Source organism: Sciurus carolinensis, chromosome X, assembly GCF_902686445.1.
Source record: "Sciurus carolinensis chromosome X, mSciCar1.2, whole genome shotgun sequence".
Classification (NCBI taxonomy): domain Eukaryota; kingdom Metazoa; phylum Chordata; class Mammalia; order Rodentia; family Sciuridae; genus Sciurus; species Sciurus carolinensis.
In genome coordinates, this window is record NC_062232.1 from 43,161,395 (window position 1) to 43,180,602 (window position 19,208).

The 19,208-nt window shown below is 48.8% G+C and overlaps 1 protein-coding gene and 1 long non-coding RNA gene across 28 annotated transcripts in view; one reads left to right on the forward strand and one right to left on the reverse strand.

Moving 5' to 3' along the window:
* LOC124971758 (uncharacterized) lies at positions 1–16,523 on the reverse strand. Of its 14 annotated transcripts, none has more exons than XR_007106359.1 (9): positions 15,956–16,523; positions 14,223–14,272; positions 12,802–13,022; positions 12,599–12,691; positions 12,183–12,392; positions 7,602–7,686; positions 6,434–6,836; positions 4,014–4,077; positions 1–1,966 (listed from the first exon to the last, which is right to left on the reverse strand). It is a non-coding gene; the product is annotated as an uncharacterized LOC124971758 (long non-coding RNA). The 14 variants fall into 14 exon arrangements; XR_007106356.1 differs by having other exon boundaries at positions 1–2,339; XR_007106355.1 differs by having other exon boundaries at positions 4,977–6,836.
* The window catches only part of LOC124971757 (protein FAM156A/FAM156B-like), a 22,862-nt gene continuing 19,431 nt past the window's right edge, over positions 15,778–19,208 (forward strand). For 5 of the 14 annotated variants that reach the window (XR_007106347.1, XM_047535456.1, XM_047535455.1 and 2 more), the window contains exons 1-2: positions 16,552–17,946; positions 18,998–19,082. The gene's annotated coding sequence lies outside the window, so the exon portion shown is untranslated. Of the gene's footprint in view, positions 16,242–16,551; positions 17,947–18,997; positions 19,083–19,208 lie in introns of those variants that run through there. The other 9 variants (XM_047535457.1, XM_047535460.1, XM_047535454.1 and 6 more) reach the window with 9 other exon arrangements.

Below are 19,208 nucleotides of genomic sequence, written 5' to 3' on the forward strand. Positions count from 1 at the left end.
CTAAAAGAAATCTTAAAATGTTTAAAACAAAAAAGGCTGGGGATGTGACTCCATAGTTAAGAACCCCTGGGTTCAATTTCAAGTAACTAAATAAATTTGCCTATTCTGAACATTACACACAATTGGAATCATCTAACAGATGGTTTCTTTCGGAATGGCTTCTTCAACTTGCCAAAATGTTTCCAAGTTTCATAATGTAAATTTCTTTTTACTGATGAATAATGTTCTTTCATACAAATACACGTTTATTTTTCAATCTGTCACTCCACCGACATTCCTATTGATTACACTTCTGGCAATTATACACAATGCATGAACATCCATAGACAAAGTTTTCTGTGAATGTTTTCATTTCTTTCAGATATATTCCTAGAAGTAGAAATCTGGGCTGCGTGATACTCTATATTTAACATCTGAGGAATTGCCAGACTATTTCCAAAGTGAATACATCATTTGATATTGCAACCACCAGTGTATGAATGAGGGTTTCAATTTCTCTGCACACTTAACCAACACTTATTTTTCTACTGAAGCCATCCTACTGGGAGGGCAAGGGTACCTCAATGTGACTCATGTATGCATTTCCCTGAAGGTAATGATATGGAGCTTATTTTCATGTGCTTATCACCCATTTGGATATCTTCTCTGGACAAATTTGGATTTATATTTTTCACCCATCTTTTAATTGGTTTGTCTTTTCTCTTGAGAGGTGGTCAGATGTGTCTTATAGATACAGGTTCCTTATCAAATACATAATTTGCAATATTTTTTCTTATACTTTGGGTTCTCTTTTCACTTACTTTTTTAAATATATTTTTTAGTTGTACGTGGACACAATACCTTTTTTTAATTTTTTTACTTTTATATAGTACTGAGGCTCAAACCAGAGCCTCATGCATGCTAGGTGAGCACTGTACAACTCAGGGACAACCCCAGCCAATTTTCACTTTCTTTTTCAAAATATTTTTAGTTGTCAATGGATATTTATTTATTTGTATGTATCTGGTGCTGAGAATCGAACCCAGTGCCTCACACATGCCAGGCAAGCACTCTACAACTGAGCTACAACCCCAGCCCTTTTTTCATTTTCTTGATGGTGTCCTCTGAAGCATAAAAGTTCAAATTTTGGTGATTTCACATTATCTGTATTATCTTTTGCTGTTTGTGTATTCATGTCACATCTAGTAAATTGTTGCCTACATCAAGGTTTTGAAGATTTACGTATGTTTTCTTCTGATAATTTTAGTTTTAAGTCTTACATTTAAGTGTAATTTTTTTGTTGTTGCAGTGCTGGAGATTGAACCCAGGGCCTTGTGCTTACAAGGCAAATGCTCTACCAACTGAGCTATATCCCAGCCCTATAATTCATTTTAATTGTAGACAGTGTGACACACCGGTCTAAATTCATCCCTTTGCATATGGACATCCAGTTATCCCAGAACAATCAGCTGAAAAGACTATTATTTGCTAGGTAACAGCCTTGGCACCCTTGAGAACAATCAATCCACCATACAAATATGGCGTTTGGAACACTTCATTTTGTGCTACTATCTATACTTATTGGTTAGTACCACACTGCCTTGACTACATTAAATTTATAGTACGTTTTCAAATCTGGGAGTGTGAGTCTTGCAACTTTGTTCTTTTTCAAGATTGTTTTGGCTATTGTGGGAACATTTTGCCCACATTTTTATTAGTCCTCATAATGATGAGATTTCATGTTACATATTTGTACATGCACACAAAACAATGTAATTTAGCTAATGTCACTCTCAGCACTACTTACTTACCTCCAACCCCATCTCCCACTCCTTGGTCACTTTCCTCTACAGACCTCCCTTGAGTTCCATCTTTCTTTTCCTTTTTCCTCTCTACCTTCAGTATATAGGAGAAAACATAGCTCCTTTGATGGTTGCACCTTGCCTTATCTTGCTTAACATAATGGTCTCTAGTTCCATCCGTTTTCCTGCAAATGACATACTGTCATTCTTTTTTAAGGCTTAATAAAACTCCATCATGTATACATACCACATTTTCTTTATCCATTCATCCAGTGCACAAATAGGCTGGTTCCGTAGTTTGGCTATTGTGAATTGTGCTGCTATGAAGATGGGTATGCATGTATCACTGTACCATGACTTTAGTTCTTCAGGATAAATACTGAGGAGCGGTATAGCTGGGTCATATGGGGGTTCCATGCCTAGTCTTTTCAGGAGACTCCATTCTGATTTCCATAGTGGTTGTACTCATTTATAATCCCACCACTGGCTTAAGAGTGTTCCTTCTGCTCCACATCCTCTTTACAGGAGCCTTTCACTTCATTAGAATTATACCATTGCCTTGTTAATTTTGGGAGAGAAGTAATTAGAATTTTGATGGGGACTGCAATGAGTCATAAGATCTCTTTGGCGAGTATAATCGACACTAATAGTAAGTCTTCTAGCCCATGCATGTGAGATATGTTTACATACGCACGTGCACACACACATGCTTACAAGTACACACATACACGTTAGCAAACACACACACACACACGTTCGCATGTGCACGAAAACATACACACTGGGTAGGTATGAGCATCTCCTTCTTGCTACTCCCCATTAAAACCATGTCGTGGAGAAAGGCACTGTGACCAGGACAAACTGCATTCCAAGGACATATTCTTGGCCATGGGATTGCCAGGTCAAAGGCTTCTTTCCTTACCAACTTCAAAGGAGGGCCTACTGTGTGCCTGACACTGTTCTAGGTGCTGGGCAGAGAGCACAGAATAGAGTGGACAAATGGCCCCTTCTACTGAGGGGGAGGTGGTAGAATTTAATGACAGATGCAGCCACAGAGACCTGCAGTTGTCTTGTCAATTCACACTTCTGTCGGTGGGGAGGGGAAGGAATACCCCTTTACTGGCATCCTGAGCAACACTCCTGGGGCAGGGGCTCCAGCAAGGAAGCTGAACTCTACACTGGGCACTCTATAGGAACAGGAATAAGCAACTTGCAGTGACACATCAGGCAATATTAGGGGAAGTGAGATGGGAATGGAACAGTCCACTGAGCTCTGTTGGGGTCACAAAGGCAATACCCACTGGAAGTACTGTGAGGGGGGTAAATAACAGATGAAATGAACCATTAGAAATAGCCTAAAATTAGCACCAGGGACCAAAATGGAGCAATTTATGTTCAATGCACGTATGACCAGGTCAAAAGAACACCCCGTATTATGTATAACAATAATGCACTGACAAAAACATTTTGAAAAAGAAAGAAAAGGCCTGAAACTGCCCCTTCTGGCAGAATCAGCAAGACTGGGGACCCTGAGAAGGAACAGGCTGGATGAGGAGGGTGGGAGAAACCCCCTGTACTGGAATGTACCCTGAAAGGCCCAGATGAAGCAGTACACTTTGGGAGGGACAAATGGGGAAGGGAGCCTTGTATTTCAAAACAAACCACCGTGTGCCAGGTGCAATGGGCTGCACACCGCGCAGGGACCTCCACACATCCATTCATGGTGAAGCCTCTGCGGCCTCTGAGGTCACCATCATCCCATTTATGGCACAGCCAGCCGGCTCTACAGATGCAATTCTTGTGCAGCCAGGAATAAAGGCAAAGAAGTAAGTGAATGGTTCCACAATGGAGGAGCAGAGCAGAAAATAAGGATGACACTAAAATCTGTTTGGTTTAGATGGGATTGCCCACTTGGGACCTCCCAGGTTAGAGAGCATGCATGGTCTGGGCTTGGAGTGGGGGAGGGTATTGTCCTAGTTGGGAAGCTTATATCCCCAAAGGTGGGGCTTCAAATAGCAGAGGTGGAGATGGTTGTGGACAGTTCGGGATCCTGCCCAGGAACCTCAGCCCACTCACCAGTACAAAAGACTGAAGGTGCTACCAGGTCAGCAAGATCACTGGCTTGTTTAAAAACGCTCACTGGATCCTGTTCTATTGATTTGAAAGCCCACTATCAGTTTACGGACACACCAAGAAAACCATTCACCGTCAGAAATCTGTTCCCCAGAATACCTGTGGGTCCTAGATGTGCAGAGACAGTTCAAAGGGGGTTTGGTTCCTCCATGGGGATGGAAACCTGCTCAATAAAAAGAAGTAAATGCTTAAATGACATGCTTTTTAGGCATCAGGCAGTTAGAGATGTTGAGAGCATCTTGGTAATTAGCGGACAGGTGGATTAAGGGAATGAACTTGTCACCAGGCATCAGTTAAGTCCCGACTTTGTTCACAGCTCTCCAGCAGGAAGGTTACAGGTATGAGACTGAGACCTCAGAGAGTGCAGATCCACCAGGGAATCAGAGATGGGCCAGTGTATGTGTCGCCCAGGAAGACAAGGCCCACCAGCAAGGCTCCATCAGCCTCAGTCCCCAAACAGCACAGCCTCCCAGCTGTGACTGCCCACGAACAGACAGCCCAACCCCAGGGTTGCTCTCATGGTGTGAGTGTGTAGGAAGATGTCTGCACTATGTCAACTTACACCAAGCCATATGTAAGTAGAGAGACCCTCACACCCCAACCTCTTTATACTTACCTGATTTACAAATTGGGAGGAGGGAACAAGCATACTCTGAGCATGTCCTGAGAAGGACAGAAAGGAAAGGGAGTGAGGGGATGCTGAGGGGGAAGGGTGGGAGGGACAGTGGTGCCCTTCTGTATCGGGTGTGTGGTCTGTGCCATACAGCCCTGATACACCACTGCAAACACTTCCACCATCTCCCCCTTTCACCTTGGGCCATTCATTCTCAAAGGATTCTTAGGGGGCCTTCTGTTCAGGGCTGAGGAGGGCAGAGGAAGTCAGGGGCCGAAGGCCACCTGGATCTGCATGCTCAAGAGTCAGAATGACACCATTCAGGGTGAACAGGATGCTGGCCAGGCAGTCCACTGTTGAGCAGGAGGTGGGTTCCCAGGAGCATCGGCTCTGCTCTGAGCACCACAGGGCCATCCTGGTTCACAGGCACACACTCAGCCTCTCCTTACCCAGACAGTGACTCTGTGGCACAAGGGCACCTCAGGCCTGAGGGCAGTGGTGGTTCCCCTCCAGGATGGCACAATACACCTGACCTAGGACACATCCCCACGTTGACAGGCACAGGGATCCAGGGTGCGTCAGGACCAGGCATAGCTGAATCACTGCCCAGAAACAGCCTCTGATGGCAGAACCTGGGTTTTCATTCCCCTGAAAAAGGAGATTACTCAGGGGCCTGGACCAGGGTCCAGAGGTAGGCGTTCATTCGGTGGAGACAGATTTACAGAAAAGTCTGCCTTGTTCTCATTCTCCCCTATTTCTACCTTTCACTCATTCCATCCATGTCTCACTCATGAGACTGGGTGAAACCTCGCTGTGGCACTCACTATCTGGCATGGATCATGTAAGATGTGACCCTGTGGGCGTTGCTAAGGCCATACATCACATCTCTGAGTTGCTTCAAACTCTGTCCAGGTTGTGAGGTCCCTGGCCCATTACAGGTTGTCAGGTGTCTGAGTTGTTTCAGGATGTCCGTCCAGGATGTGGGGGTTGTGTCCAGGGTGAGGGATCTCTGGGCTCTTTATGAATGTGTGTGCTGGTGTGTGAGGTCTGATCTCTTCTGGGGGCCATGTCTACCATATACATTCTTTGTAGTTCTCATTCTGTATTTCCAGAATTAGGGTTTGAGTTCTGCAGAGCATTGATGTGCAAGATGTGATGCACCCTGGCATCCCTCACCCTATGCTCGTGAGATCACAGATGCTATCCCTTCTGGGTTCTGCATTTTGAGTGTGACCTCTGTGACCCGATTATAAGTCTGCATCCCAGGGACTGAGGTTGCTGGAAATCTGAGGGGCTGACCATGTCCTCGTTTGCAAACTTTGGGGTTTGTGGGAATTTGTGCACCACGCTCTCACTTTTCTGAGATGTCTGTTGCACATAACCCCATGTACGAGGTCTGTGTGTCCTCAGTACCAGTCCTCTCAGATGTGCATGTGCCCGCATACCAGGGTGTGGGCGCCATGATTTTGTCAGCCTATATGTCCAGGGTGGGAGGTCTGGGAGCTATGTGGGGTTTTAAGTCATGGGCTCTGCCATTGCTGACATGCATATGGGTCTGTATTTCAGAACTGGACTTCTCTGGGCTCCTCGGGGTCCCTGGTCTCATTCGCCGAGTTCACTCCATTGTGTGATATTGTGTGTCCAAAAATTTGAGGTCTCTGAGTTGTGCGTTCCTGGGTTTCTTTCTGGGTTCTGCATGGCACTGGAGTATTTGGTGTCTGGTGACCTACAGGGTGAGGTCCCTGACGTGTCTGAAAGTCCACGTCCGGGGTGTGATGGTTCTGAGCTGAGGGCAGATCTGTGTCACAGAAAGAGGCACGGTCTGCCTTTGGTTCTGTATTCCAAGGTTTGAAACATCTGGGCTATGTGCAGGTTCCACTCCAGGAAGAGAGACATTGTCACATACCCAAGTTCAGACAGGTGTCTGTGACCTCCTCCTGATGTTTCATTTCCACGACTGTCCAGAAACAGTGAGAGATTATCCTGAGTCCTTGTCCACTTCAGCTCCTAACAGCCCACAGTCCTTATCGAGACTTTCAGTTTAGTCAGCTTCCTTTGGACCCTGCCCTGGGGTCATATTCCTGCCAATGTTTAGAAACATGTGGCATCTCCCTCAGCTACAATTGTCGAAATCTCAGTGACAAGGGAAACGGGGCGTCCCACCCAGGCACAAACAGGACATACCCATCTTGTCCTGAGATGTTATGGTCTACCTCCTCCTAGGCGTCTCCGGCACCCAGAAAGTAACCACAGCAGGTGCACCTCTGCGGCTCTTCACCCACACAATTGAGGGCCTGGATCCCAGGACCCTGGCGGGAAAGAGCGGACTCTAGATCTTGGGACCACCTCCCGAACCTCAACAGGAGCATGGGTGGCACTGTATCCAGACCCTTTTGGACTCACATGAACACTCAAATGAACACATCTGAAATCAGAATTTGGGGCTGGGGGAAAGAAAGTGATGCCGTGAAAGGCATCACTCTGCCCAGGGGAAGGGGATGGGTCATACTGTCTAGGAGAAAATGCGGGATGAGTGTCCACAGATCATTTACCAAAAACGTGGGTTGGGCCAATGACAGTGAACTATCCCGTGAGATCATCTCCATCGCTAAGACAACCATGGTTTCATCCTATTAACTTCTGACTACCTGCACATTACACACTGCAATGTGAGAGAGGGGTTCGGAGATAAAACTCTTGGTTCCTTATCTGGTAACTTAGAACCTGGTGACATGACAGACAGGTTCCTAATAACGACCCATGCTATTTCCACGTTGCACACGATGGGATAACAAGGCAAGTGGAGTCTGAGTTTCTCTTCAACTGACGGGACTAGTGTTTCAGGTCAATTATGCCAGAGCAGGAAGCTCTGGCTTCCCTACTAATGGCCATTTTCCAACACACCCTCTGTCAGAGGACAAGCAACCCCTTGCTTCACGTGTTCTATTTCATGTGTTCCCAAACCTGCAGAGTATCGAGGACAGTGCCGCCAGGCTGACAGACAAGAGCACCTTGTCGACCGCACGCTGGGAAAACTTCCTTCTTAACGACAAGTGAGCTTTGTGGAAACTCACCTTGCTCCTTGGCCTCAGAGCACTATTTGCTGTGCAGCCCCGCTGCCAGTCTCTGGAGGTGTGAAGTCTGGGGAAGTCTTCTCACCTGCAGGGGCAGGGGAAAGGAGTTACACCACACGGGGAAAGCGTCACGACGTTTCTAACCTTTCTTGTTCTCCAACTCCATAAGGCCAATGGGAACACTGGGGATGTGTGTTGAGCCTCCACTCTGTAACAGGCTTGGGAATCCCACTAGTAAGTGTCAGGTAATAGGAAAATAGACCCTGTGGGGACAAGCCAGCTGAGCACTGGGGGGAGGTAGAAATCTTCTGCTTACTTTTGAAACACAAAGAAAAAGTTGAAAAATGGATGAGGGAAAGGAAGTTTACACACAGAGCTCAAAGCGTCTCACAGTCATCCAACCACATTAATCACACTGCTCTCCTGAGTGTTTCCTAAAGTGCCACAGTTTGTTTTCAAATTAATGTGTCAAGGAATGACTCGAGGCTCCAATGTAGAACAAAAACACTTGGTTAAAATTTCTTGAAAGTCAGCGTGTGGGGTGTGAGATGAAACCAGGCAGCCTTGAGACTCAGACGACAGAACTGCCCGGCAGTAATCGTGTCTCAGGTTGCCGCACCTACTGCCACACAGGGACCCAGCCTGAGCACACTGAGGACCCTATCAAGTGGGGGAAATCAGGAACCACCAGGGTCCCATAGTTGTGACCCTTCCAGCGACACATCCCGTGGATGATCTTCTCTGAGCCAGGGCAGCTCATGGAGCTAGTGTCCATCAGTGACAGAACTGACAGAAATCCCTGGCCAAGGGTCGGGGGGTGGCTCAGAGGTAGAGTGCCTGCTTACCATTTGTCTCCAATGACAGGGGCATCTGGGCATCTACATCGGCTGCATCAAAGAGAAAGGGGCTGTGGCCCTGGATGGGCGGCTCCAGGAGTACAATAATGTCTTCTCCATAAAAGTCGAAGACCTAAAGGACCTGCTGCACCAGGACACTGTAGACCTCTTTCATAATGCAGGCTATGCTGTGTCACTGCAAGTGCAGCGCAGGTTACAGGTACAGAATGGACTGATAGGCCTTCCAGGTCAAGGGGAACCAAGTGGTATTCCCATAGCTATGGTGCTGCTGCCAGGGTCTGCCCTCACCACGGTCACAGCCTGGGCCTTCATGAGACACCGGCAACACCTCTGAAAGACTTGTGCTTGTGTTCACTAGTGCTCCCAGCGAACGTCACGTTTCTCTTAACCCTCCTTCCCTGCTGCTGTCCCGTATCATTCCCTCTCTCTGAACAGCCAACACCTGATTTAGAGAGACTGATTCCCACCCAGAACCTTGCTGTTCAAAATCTCCAAGTCGTCATCTTCTAATGGAAGAGTAAAAGAGATCGCTAGAAGGAAAACTGAAGAAAACACTTGCTTAAAACAAATGAGGAGTTACATATTTTACTAGGACTATCGATAGAAATTCAGCTACTACCCAAATGGGAAAACATCCAGGCTTCCTGCCACCATGGGTGACAAGCTTTTTATCTTAGTTGGCATGCCTTGAAGCCCAGCTACAGGACATGAGAGAAGAAAGATATGATACATATACGTATGCATTGGCGACAGTATAATACTGATGCCTTGTGGAAAACTGAAAAGGTGAGAAAGCTACTATGCAGTTTTTAGGATTACGATTTGAAGCATGAGCTTAACGGAAGAACGTAAAGAGTGTTTGCGAAGAATATATAGTGGGAGGGGCTGGGGTTGCGGCTCAGTGGTAGACTGCTTGCCTAGCACCTGTGAGGCACTGGGTTCAATCCTCAGCACCACATAAGTAAATAAATAAGATTAAGGTACTGCGTTCATCTACAACTAATACGAAAAGAAAAGAATACGTAGTGGGATAGAGGAAGTGCGCTCTCAAAGGGGAAGCCCCATTAGAGTCATCTAAAATAACAACTGAAAATCATAGAAGAATGGTATTTCTTTTCATAAAAGCTATGGTGAAGGAGACGGAAATTTGTTGCAAGGTAGCTCTGCTCAGGTCAGTCAGTACAAAAACCCTTGAAGTATAAAGATAAGTCTCATCAATCTCTGCCTACCCTAGTGGCTTCTTTGGTACCTCACAGGGCTGTTAAAGGATTGGTTGGGATGACTCTGATCAGGATTGTGGCAAAGGGACTAAACCAACCCATCAAGAAAACTCTGGAAGGACAAAAAATAGTGCCTCCAAGGTGGCACCTAAATCCTCCCAGGTTACCCACTCACTAGTCCTTTAGGTTTCTATTAACAGGCAAACCCGAGAAGAGAAACTGCCTTCTGGGCAGGATGGGCATGAAATCAGCTCTGTTTCTGATTTAGTTAAGATAAGAAGGCCGGGATTGTTACTTTTTGTTGTTACTGTTTTGAAAGGCTCCAAACATAGGGTGTGGCTTTAAATATGTTAACAAACCATTTTTCAGAGACAGGACAGGGAGAATCACAGCCTCAGGGTCAGGAGCTCCCTGTGTTTCTCCCTTGCTAGCAAAGCAATAAAACTTTGTTTTCCTTTTTCCCAAAACCATGTCCTCATGATTAAATTGGCATGAATTGGCAATGGGGACAAGGACCGAGCTTTCAGTTACAAAACTGGCACCTCACATGGGACCTGAGAGCAGCCCCCACTCGGGCTTTCTGGGACAGGCCTGCCACTCCAAGCAACCGCACTTCCAAGCTGAGGATGTAAGGGACACTCTTTTTGAGAGCTGAGGGCCAGAAAGTCAGGACACAGGGGAGTGTGCCTCGGGTCCAACCAGAGGAGCTATTCCTGTGAGCAAAGGGAGTGACTGAGGGACTCCCAGCAGCTGCCCAAGCTCCTTTTGCTTTGGGGAACTTCCGCCCTCCTTCCCTGAACTATATGGATTGCTCTGCCGTCTTGATCTATTTTGAAAAAAAGGGAAACCGAATGCGGTAAAGTCATGACACCCTGGCCATTTGGTAAGCTCCCCTGGGGTGCACACTGAGACCTTTGATTCTACACATCTGGATCCCCTTTGTGGGGACATCTGTGGTGCCATTGTTGTAGAAATCACAGTTAAGCGGGAGTTAGGAACTTGGGGGATGTTCCCCCTATCTGGACTGTTTTAAAGGTTCCCATCTGTGGGCCATGATTTGGGGATCCTCTCTTGTCTGTCTGTCTCTATGTTTTATTGTTTATATCTGTTTCTGGCCCTTTAAGACATAGGCAATACTGTGTTGATTCTACAGATTGTTTTCTTGGGAAAGATCCTGGCAGAATGGGCCACCTACGGATAAAAACCTAAGAAAAAGATGATGTTTTACTGTAACGATCTGGTCTTTCAATCGTTTTCTGAATTACTGTACAATCTTGCAGGTGGAGTTGATCTGTCAGAGATAAAACTAGTGAAAGATTCTGTATGTGTACGCATGTGTGCAATGACAGAGAAGTGGTACAGAGAGGAAGAAAAGGTATTGGATCAGAAATACAGGAATGGACCGGGTGAGCTGCAGGTGGGAGTATTAAACAGAGTAATCAGAGTCCCCATGGAGAAGGAGACATTTTGACATAGATGAGAAGGGCAAGCCGACTCAGGCAAGCAGACACCTGGGGTCATGGCTTTCTGCACAGAGGGAACAGCTGGGAAAAGTGTCTGAGGCAGAACTTGCCAGACAGAGTGCAGACACTGCAAGGACACCAGGGCAGCTTGGAATGGAGGACAGCTGAGCAGAAGGCTGGAAGTGTGGGGGCCAGAGGGCCAGGCTGCTGTTCGACGGGGAAGCTTCTTCTCCATCGGCTAGACAGAAAAGGACAACAGAGGGTCACAGATGCCCAGACAATTCTGTAAGGGGAGGCAGGGTGTGGACGAAGGAGGGAGGTGGGGCAGGGGAAATCGGCAAACAGGAGGGTTTGGGCAAAGAGCTAGGACCACGACCAGGTAAGGCTGAGAGAGCCCACAGGGACCTGACTGGCATCTTCATCCCTGTTCCCAACCACATCTCAAGCGACATCTGCTCCAGCCACAGAACCACATACTCAAATACCAGGCCCAAGTTCAGTCAACAGTCCTCCTGCTGAATAGATGTGGTAGGTGCATACTATGTGCACTGGACACTCGGGAAACTCTGGTGATGGACGAGAGCAGTTCTACCGGAAGGCCAGAACTCAGGCTGGTGGACCAAGAGACTGCCCAACATACACCCACAAAATTTGGAGCCTCTTTCATTCGGAGGTCCAGAATTAGACATGGGATGAAACCATGATCTTCCTCTTCCACTCTGACTACAGCGAAGAGCTTTGTTCATTGCATTCTCAGTATCATTTCTGCTGCAGAAATAACTACAACTCTAACAGCTACCCACTACTGTTCAAGTAACTTTGCTCAAAGTCCTTCGACCACCAAATAAGCAAGTTCTAAGCACTTGCTGGGCACGGGGTCAGGGAGTCGGGAGGGAGAGCATGCAGGGATGACTTAGGCTGTACCCTTGCAGGCTGAGGACCGTCCCCAACTCTGGTGTGGTGGGAGAAGTACTACACACAGAAGGACACATCACACTCACCTGCAGGTGGTCTGTGAGGGTTTGCTCGGGTCACACTCACCAGGGAGGGGTAGGCGTAGCAGATGGGCACTCTGATTATCCACACTGTAGAGTGGGGAAAGCTGAAGAACAGAGATCTGCACAGGAAGAACTAGGCTTCCATCCTCAGTCTGGTGGGCCCCACATCACGATGCTTCCATATCTGGTCGACTCCAAAGCTGTGCTGAAGCCATCGCAAACACTTCTTTGGGCACTGTTTGTCTCTAAATTCCTATTATCCGGCCGGGAACCAAATTAAACAGAGCGAGACATAATTTGAGGGTGGAACTGAACTGCACGGGTGCCTTTCCCGCTAGAAGAGAAACCTCTGTGTCACTGTAAGCTGAGGCCACCCAACAGACTTCAGGACTGTCGGGTCACGATGGCTCTTGGGAGGGCAGACACTAAGTGTCCTAGAACCCTTCAGGGTGGCTTTACCTGACGGAGGCCCGTGTTTCACAGATGGACGTGGTGTTGGAACAATGAGGACCATCCAGTCACAGTACGGTATCTGCGGGTCAGCAGATAGCTCTGAAACATAAGCAAACGGTTTTGCAGTGACTGGAAAGAGGCCTGGCTGTGGAGTCAGAGAGAAAGGGATGTGAGTCCCAGACTCACGCTCTTCTGCATCGGCAACCCACCTTCTTTCGGTTCATCTCCTGGCAGGGAGACACGTGGGTGTGGAGAGCTGCATGCCAGGGCTCCTGGGATTCTAGCTTACACTCCAGGCAGGCTTAGGGGTTGGGAATGGTGGTGGTGGGACTGGTGACATTTTCATTTTTTCTCATTTATTGTTGCCCTGTCCACAGCACACGCTTCACTGCATACTTAGGCACGTTGCACTCAGAGGAATTAAAGAGGGCTGTGGTAAACAGAATTCATGCTCAGTTTACTACATCGAAGACAGAATCAGCTGTGGATCTGACCTCTCTACTGGATGTTGTCGGAACTGACACAGAACCTCGTGCGGGAGGAGGGTGGCATCCTTAGTGAAGGATGAAAGAGGAGTTGCATGAAAGCACTGCAGAGTCCCTTGGAGGGTCCCCCGAGTCAAGACTGGTGACCCTGGCATCCCTGCTGACCCACAGGGACTGATACACCAGCACCCTGGCAAAGGGAGGACACCTTGGTTAGGACACTGTTCTTTGTTGCTGCTGTTGTTGTTCTTTTTTGTTATACACGGCAGTAGAATCTATTCTGATGTGTTCATATAATCACGGACTATATCTTATTCTAACTGGGATCCCAGTCTTGTGGATGTACACCATGTTGAGATTCACTGTGGTGTATTCATATATGTACGCAGGAAAGTATGCCAGATTCATTCCACTGCCTCAGTTAGGATACTCTGTCATTACAGCAAGCTCAGATTATATCTAAGACCGAACTTGCAGTGAACCATTATTACACCAAAACAGTCGGTATCTAGGGCAGGTTAAGTCTTGTTTAATTAATTTCCTTGGTCCAAGAGGCCATTAAGTGACAGATTCTTTCCTCATTTCTGCTACTTAACTCTACACTGCAAGGGAAACCCCCAGCCTGCATCCCATCATGGTACAAAAACTACAGTCCCAAGTGCAAACTCCAAAGGCAAACGCAACACTGGGTCCACATAAATGAAGGGGAGAACTATGCCATGTGTATGCCATTCTTCTCCTTGAAATCTTGTACTCATATGCCTTTATTACTATTTATGTAGGTGTCGCTATTCTTTCTTTTTATCATATACTGCGATTCCCTGTCTCTAAATAAAATATTTTTAAAAAGGTGGTATCTTGGAGAAAAAGGTGTGCAGAGGGTGGGGGGTGGACAGCTTCAGTTTGGGACATGCTGACCATTAACTGTTGTGGGACTCAACCACTTGAGTGACTCCGGGGAGCTGACCTAACCTCTCAGTGCCTAGCATGCCATTTCTGTAATCGGAGAATGACAAAAGAATTAGAAAACGTGACTAATCGGTTTCTTTTATTTAGCATCGGGGAATGCCCTCTTTTCAAACAGGAGAATGGTGGTGGTTATGGTCAGGTACTCTCCATGCAAAAATGAGAATCTCTCTACTTACCCATATATAGCCTTTGGGTGTGTTCACCACAGAGCATGGGATTGCGAATGCTGAAAGACAGGGAGGGAGGGAGGGAGGGAGGGAGGAGACAAAAGGAAAAGTAAATAAATCAAACATAATCCATGCTGATCGTCAGCTGTGTGGAATATAATAGCCCACTGTCCTGTCTCCTAAGGAAAACATATCCTGTCCTCCTCTCATCCTTCAATTTCCTATTAATAGGCCCTCTCTCTCCCCAGCGGGTAGGGCAGAGACTTTGGGATCCACTCTCCCTACCACTCTTTTCTCTTGGAAGTCACATCCACTCTGCCCGAGAGTTCAGCGAGTGCAAAATGTGACCGGTGGGTTGTTAGTTGCCTCAAGAGGTCTACAGTTTAGGAGGGAGGACCCATCCAGATATCCAGATATGGAAAGGGGTAATGAAGCCAGGGACCCTTGGATTTGCACCAGCGCTCTCCCGCTTATTCCCTGTGTAACTCTGGGGTGGTTATGTAACCTCTCTGTGACTGTTACCTCATTTTAAACATTTTTGTTCTCCAAGGTCGCCAACCTGCTGGGCAAAGCCTCTGCCACTGAACTCCAGCCCACATTTGGGGCTGAGGATGGAGTTCAGTGGCAGAGGGCATTCCAAGGTGGTGCGAGGCTCGGGGTTCCAGTTCCAGGACTGGACACAAAAAGTCACCTCATCTACACAATGAGGACGAGGATCACATTCTGGGACAATTACTGATTTCCTCCTTCACTTAGACCGTGCAGATGCTACCTTTTGCAAAGTATAGAACCTTGTTCATGGACTGGTAACCTCCAGGGCAAAATGATCATCTCTTTCCATACACGTGGATCTGCTTGGAAAGGCGTAAAAGATGACCTGCTTAGTTTGACCTTGTCGACAATGTTAAGCATCTCCTGACTCCTGATTCAAGCCACAGCAAAGAAATTCCAGCATGATTTCCCGCTCTGGAAAACGCTGACCACAAAGGACCACCCTTCCCCATGCGACTTAGATAAGTGAGGCTTGCAGTCTGTCCACCCTGCCACGACTCCCACAGCACTAAGTATGACAGGCCCTTCTGACTCCTGGTCCACCGCCTGTCTCCAGGATGATGTGCTTACACGTGGACGTTTCTTCTCCACTAGCTGGTCACCGATAAACACTCCCAGTTCAGCTTACCGAGAGCACCTCTGATCATATCAATAACCTCCATCCCCGTAAGTCTCCCCCACCATAGCTTGTCTACTCCTTGCGAAACGCAAGGGCAAAAGCCACCCTGCCGAGACACTGGGGTCCACATCCAGGGCGCTCTGACTACTGCAGCAGCCCGGAGAGATTCCATAACTTTGAGCGTGTGTGCCTGCGCACGCGCGTTCCTTCTCGGTGGGCTCCTCCCGCCTGTGCAAAAGCAACTCATCCCCTCCACCCGCCCCCCCCCAAAAAAAAAAAAAAAACCAAATCACAGAGCCGGTATCGGTTCTCGCGCGCTCCAGACCAGAACTAGCCAGCCCGTCCCGGAACAGGTGGCCTCCTGTGACCCCTCGCCGGTTCCCACGAGCCCCGCCTGTGACGTCACCTCCGCTGCCCAGAGTCTCTTCCCACGGCCTCGGCAAGCATCGCCGCGTCCCGGACCCACGCTCCAGAGGTCGCGAGGGCCCGCGGCGGTGCGCTGCCCGGACGGCGGTGTCGACGCCGCCGCTCCGCGGGGCCGAGAAGGGACGCGCGGGTCGCGACCCCCTACCTGGCCGCCCCGCGGAGAAATCCTGCTGCCCCTTCCCGACTCGCACTGCAGCAGCCGCAGCGAACCCAGGTCCCCGTTCTTCTCCCAGGCGTCCCTGCCCTCTGACGCACGCCAGGCCCGCAGACTCCGCCTTCCCACACGCGGCCACTCTAGCCTCCGGAGGGCGGCTCTTCTCGGTGGTCTTAACCCTTTCCTTCCAAGCGCCGCGCTGCGTTCCCAGGGCTGAGGCGAGCAGGCGGCGCACCGGCGAGCGGACGGTGGGACCCGCTCCGGAGAAAGAACGCGCGTGAGACAGCCCGAGTGACACTGAGACAGAACGAGCCCGAGCGACAGAGATAGAGAGAAGGGGGTGGGAGAGAGATTCGGAGAGACAGAGAGCGTGGGAGCCGCAGAAAGACACGGGGAGACACAGAGACTGGGAGACCAGGGGGCTGGGAGAGAGAGACGCAGAGGGAGCCAGAGACCCAGAGACCCAGAGACCCAGAGGGAAAGGGAGGCCCGGGGAAAGAGACAGTCTCCCTGGCACCGGCTGGGTGAGAGAAGGAGAAGAGGGTGGGAGAGAGGCTCGGAGAGAACCTCCTGGCCAGGCCAGGTGTGCCTGTGGGTCCTGGGACCGGAGTCCTCCTTTGGCCAGCCGTGAAGGGCGCTTTCTGAGGGGACCGTTGTTTTTCTCAGACGCCCCATCTCGTCCGTATCAGAATGGCGGGTGGACAGTCTGCGTGTGGCGTATTTCTCTTTCTCTAGCCGGGGCCCGGCGTTTGGAAGCGGAGAAATAGGACTGAAACTTCCTGTGGGCATCATTAAGCAGCGGGGTGTGATCGGGCTCGAATCAGTGTTCAACAGGTTCGGAAATAACCTGTTTCCTCGGCATCGCCTCCCCCTCCGCCTCATCTCCCACCCCACAATATGAGACAAAATCACTGAAGTGATTTCAAGGAAGGCGACATTTCCCAAATGGAAACGTCAGAGAAAGTCTTCCCAGGATGCGTGAGAGCCAGAGGGATCGGGATGTGACTTAGGAGCAGGCAGGCTCTTAGTAGGCTCTGTGATTCCTGCATTCGCATGCAAGTATTTGGACCATTTCCACCAAATCACTATGCGAGCTGCAGTGTGTGGTGTTCAGAGAAGGAGGGCATCCTTGGTCGTCCAGTTGGCTGCAGTGCAGCCGATCCTGGGGAGTAGACCTCGGCGGGATCAGGAATTTGGTGTCATGATAGGCTGACAGATTTCCACTGGCATTTCCCTTGCGGTTTCCCTAGATTCACACAGCCCTAAGGGGTGTGTTGCATTTGTGTGTTGACCTGTGTGTGTCAGGGTTGTGTTAGTTTTGTCCAAGAAGGGCGAGTGAGTGGCCTTGCTTGACTGAGCCTCTTGGGATACCAGCAACAGAGAGAAAGGCCAGAGAGCAAGCAGTTCTCTATTTTCAGGAGCAGAATCTCAACAGCTCCCCGTCAAAGGGGGCAGTGTCTCTTAGCCTGGACCATCTTGGCATCTGAGAAAATGTTTTGTGAATTATTTTTGTAGAGAGGCGCTGGTCATGCTCTTTGCAGTCGGATGTCCATTACTTTGGAAATCAGACTTGGGATTAGGTGAATAGCTGAGTTAAAACTAAGTCCCGGACCCCTTTTGTTGACCTGGCGTGTGGGTGGAAGATAAACTAAAGATAAATGTTCTGTTCTGGGCCGGGCAACCGTGGGTTGCAAGGAAAATGTATGTTCTTAAAGTAATGATCCCGTGCTAACACCCCATCTATATTCGATATTTATCAGATTATGAGAATTTAAAGGTAAGGAGAGCCACGGGTAAGTATAAGATGGCGGATGGGAACTAAAACAGGCGACAAGAGTGAGAGGAGGGATTGGTGTGATGGAAGGTACAGAGATATTTGTATTTTAACAGACCTAGCGGAGAAATGGTCAGCATCACAACCTAGCTGCGTGACCTTGAGTGACTGGCTGAACCTTTCTGATCCTCAGTTACCTCATCTGCAAGTAAGGGCGATAATACAGATTGAACCTCCCTCATCTGACACTCCACAATCCAAACTGCTCCCAAACCCCAAACTTTCTGTGAGTGGCTGGGGGGTAACTCAGTGACAGAGGGTGTACTTAGCATGCCTGAAGGCCTGGGTTCACTCCCCAGTGGGCATGCACACATACACACAGTCGCCTTAAAGATAGTGTATGAAACTACCTATAGGCTACATGCATGCGTACAAGGTGTGTGTGACACACAAATGAATTCAGTGTGTTAGACATGGGTCCCCCTCCCCGACGCATCTCATTATGTACATGCAAATATTCCAAAATCTGAAACACTCTGAAATACTTCTGGCCCTGAGTATATCGGGTAAGGGATAGGTGACCCGCGTTATTCCTAGGGCACTACGCCCGTGGAGAAGCCCTTCCTGACCACCTGGGCCTCTGGACCTCCTCGGTGTTCTCAGCTCCCCTGGCTCAGGTCCTCTTCCTCATCTTCAGTCTGGCTCCCCGCCCCCACAGACTGGGTGCCCTCTGATGACTCTTACCCTGCAGGAGGATATAGTGTGCGCGAGTGGATGCAGAAAAGCACTTGACTTCATTTTCCGTCCATCCAGAATGTTTGTGTCTTTCATCCCCACACTGTTGAGAGTCCAGAACCGTATGCTGTGAGCACAATAGCCATGCATTCCCCCTTCGAGGGGGATAGGAATTGTCAGACCAGCTGTTTCTCAGCTGGAAAAAATACATTGTGAATGAGTGGGCATGGCAGGTCCTGAGCCTGAATTTTTGCTTTTTCCGGGGAGGTGGAGAGAGAAGAATTGTGTCTTCTATCCCCACTCTCTTCCCAGGTATCTAGTAACAATGTCCACCCCAGTTTTTGTTTTTGTTTTTTTTTTCTGCTTTATACTATACCTTGGACAGACTGTTACTCGCTCAGGCTGTGCTGTCCTCGGGGTGGGGCTGCTTTGGACACCTCACTGAGGGGACCGCTGAACAGAGTGCACCGTCAGTAAAGACACGTTAGGTGACTATGCCTCACCATTCAGGTTTTGTTTTGTAGGTGAGAGGTGTAGATCTCACTCAGGACACCATCGGCAGCTTTGACGATGTGAACCTAGCGATCAGTGAGTGACCCGGGTGACCAGGTGAGCTCTTCACTTGCAAGAGGAGACTCTTCCCTTGTCTTCCTTCTGCTGCTTCAGCCTCTCTTCCTCTTCCCCCTTCCCCTGCCACTACCCCTTTGAACTCCCACCGTGGTTCCCTGTCTGTGC